Consider the following 3,507-nt stretch of genomic DNA (forward strand, 5'->3'; position numbering starts at 1 on the left):
TCTGATCATCTATGAGTCTATATATAATTAGATATAATTATACCTAGCTGTTATAACCCTATATATGATCATATATAAGTCTATACATGATTAGATCTGATCAGACATGATTGATACAAACCCATGTATAATTAGATATAGGCCTATATATAATTAGATCTGATCAGACGTGACTAATATAAACCTATATGTAGTTATATATGTCTATGTATGATTAAATCTGATCAGATTTAATTGATATGAAACCTATAAATATTTTAATATATATATATATATATATATATATATATATATATATATATATATATATATATATATATATATATATATTGAGACAATGTGAATTGTCATCTTCTCTCTCAGCCTTGCGGTTCCCATTTTTCCCCGTTTCGTTGCCGTCTGAAACCACCTAAAGCTAGAGTCATAGTGCCATGGTCACATGACTAAGTATCACCTCAACGCATGACCGTGAGGGGAAGTGGGGAGCGAGCCCAAAAACTCAGCCCTAAGACCCTACGGTGATTGAACTTCACTTCGATCCTGGATCAATTAGCGATAAGACGTATAATTTAGTTTTACTGTCATATACTAGCAATTTATGTGCGACTTTGTTAATACGGCTAACTACTTTGTAAATCGGGAAATTAACTTGCGTTATAGTTGTATTACTAGCAATTCTCTTGCGATATACTTTACTGTCCAAGTTTACTGATTATTATAAATAGAGTTAGTTCAATTAAATATTACTGTACGTTACCGGCGAAATACTCGCGATATAACATTATACTGTGCCACGAATCTGTCTACATTATACCCAGCGCTTGCATTTTCTTGTAAGTAATTTTGATTATTATAATTGGCAATAAACTTGCAAAGTATTCTGATTAATTCCTTTTATTCCATCTATCACTGTTCATCCTACTTATTTCCTATTTTACTGGTAAGATTATCGAATAGTCTGATAAAATAAATATTAATTAAGTTACAAATAGTAATTTGACCATCAATAAGAATATTCTATAATTTTATAAGCCGTGAGGTAAGTTGATAAGTTTTCTCATACGTTGCTGAGTTTGAATAAGTGCGGGTCTTTGCTTTGCAAGAACCCCAGCCTACTGCTCTGTCCAAGTAAAATAAAATTTGTTAAAGGCCAGCCTAAGCCAGGGTTCAACCCGCGAATTCTGGTGGCTGCTGGTAAAAATCGCGAAGACGAAAAGCGATTTGTCTCAATATATATATAACCTGATTAAAAGAAACGGTTCGAAACGATTTACAATGTTAAATGCTTATAAGAAGGGCGATTCAAAAGTATTCAAAGTATTCAAAAGCTTAAAAAAGTATTTAAAATTTTTTTTTTCTAATCGTTTCAATCGTTTCTTTTAATAAGGGTGTATATTAGGGTGGCGCAAAAAAACCGACTATTTTTAACTTCCCGCTAAGAAAATTGTAAATTTTCAAAAATTCGGGAAGTTATTGGTTTCGGTCCGATTTACGAAAATCGAATTTCCATCAGATGTCGACGTTTTGAGGTCCTAGGAAGCTATTCTGACTAATTTCAAGATGATGTCCGAGTGTATGTATGTATGTATGTACGTACGTACGTACGTACGTACGTATGTAAATACCTGTATCTTTTGAACGGATGAACCGATTTTGAACTTTAAGGTGCCATTCGACGCGGATTGTCAATATCTTGAAGCCGAGAGAAAATTGAGCTTGATCGGTAGGGCTCGTTCAGAGATATTCCAAAAATAAAGTTTTTTCAAAAATGTTTTTTTTGGATAACTTTTAATGTGCTCGATGGATTCATTCCAAAATGGACTGGGCTCTAGAGCTTAATAAGCCACGTCGAATGTCACCTCAACCATCAAAATCGGTTCATTCGTTCAAGAGAAACCGTTGTCGAAAGAATTAAAAAAAAAAATTTTTTTTATTTTTCCTGAAATATCTCAAAAACGACTCGATAAATCGAATCCAAAATTTTATCAGCTTTAGAACTTGACAAAACGCGTCGATTGCCGCCTCAACCATCAAAATCGGTTAATTCGTTCGCGAGATATCGTGGGAGAAAGAAATGCTAAAAAATGGTTTTTTACAAAACAATGGCATACAAAAGTATTTGCGAGCTCGTAGAGCTCGAAAATGTATTCAAAATAGTGTTTTCGAGCTCAACGAGCTCGAAAACAGCGGGAAGTTTTGGGGCTGGCCCGCAGGGTCAACTGACAGACCGATTTTTTTTTTTTCGATCTCGCATGAAAATTTGTTGGTTTACGATGTTTTGAGAAGCCTCTTCAAAAATCAGCTCGATAACAAATTTTCAAGAGGTCGCTCACGAATTTTGAAAATATCAAAAATAATCGAAATTCGGATTTTTATTATGAATATATTACAAACATTGATAAGCTTAATGACAAACAGTTGCCCGATAGAAACTCATTTTTTTCAAAATTATCTAATAATAGTATATCTGACGATAATTATACATTCGCTCAACTTGTCTGGAATAAATTTGATATCAGTACATTGGGTGAGTACTCTGATCTGTATTTGAAGACGGATGTACTACTCTTGGCCGATGTATTTGAAAATTTCAGACATAGTTGTTTAAATAACTATAACTTAGATCCGCTGCATTACTATACAGCACCCGGATTAGCTTTTGATGCAATGCTGAAGTACACCAATGTGGAACTTGAACTGTTGACTGACCCCGAAATGGTACTTTTCATTGAGAAAGGTATACGAGGTGGAGTGTCTCAGTGTACTAATAGGTATGCGAAGGCCAACAATCGGTACATGGGTAATGAATGTGATGTAAATAAACCCGAGTCATATTTGATGTACTTTGACGTGAATAATTTGTATGGCGCGGCAATGAGTATGGCACTATCCAAAGGCTCATTTGAGTGGGTAGATGAAAATGATTTAAATGATGTAGATAACTTTGTAAATACCAATGACACTGTAGGATATATTTTAGAGGTAGACTTGCACTATCCTCAGGAGCTACATGAGCCACACAAAGATTTACCATTGTATCCTGAGCACTTTTTACCACCAGGTAGCAAGTCTACTAAATTATGTACCACTCAGTATGAGAAAAATAGATATATAATTCATTGTGAAAATTTAAAACAATGTTTAGATTTAGGAACGCAGTTAAAAAAATTCATCTTGTGCTTAAATTTGAGCAATCCCCATGGCTAAAGACATACATTGACAAAAAATACAGACTGTAGGAAGGCTGCCCAAAATGAGTTTGAGAAAAATTTTTTTCAAACTCATGAATAACGCAGTCTTCGGTAAGACTATGGAGAATGTTAGGAAACACAAAGATGTGCAATTGGTTACTAAATGGTCTGGCCGATATGGTGCATCAGACCTCATTTGTAAACCTAACTTCCATAGTCTTACTATCTTTGACAAGGACATAGTTATAGTGGAAATGAAAACAACACAGGTATATTTTGATAAACCTATTTACACAGGGTTCACGATTTTAGATTT

This window comes from Microplitis mediator, chromosome 3 (genome assembly GCF_029852145.1).
Source record: "Microplitis mediator isolate UGA2020A chromosome 3, iyMicMedi2.1, whole genome shotgun sequence".
In the NCBI taxonomy this organism is placed as follows: domain Eukaryota; kingdom Metazoa; phylum Arthropoda; class Insecta; order Hymenoptera; family Braconidae; genus Microplitis; species Microplitis mediator.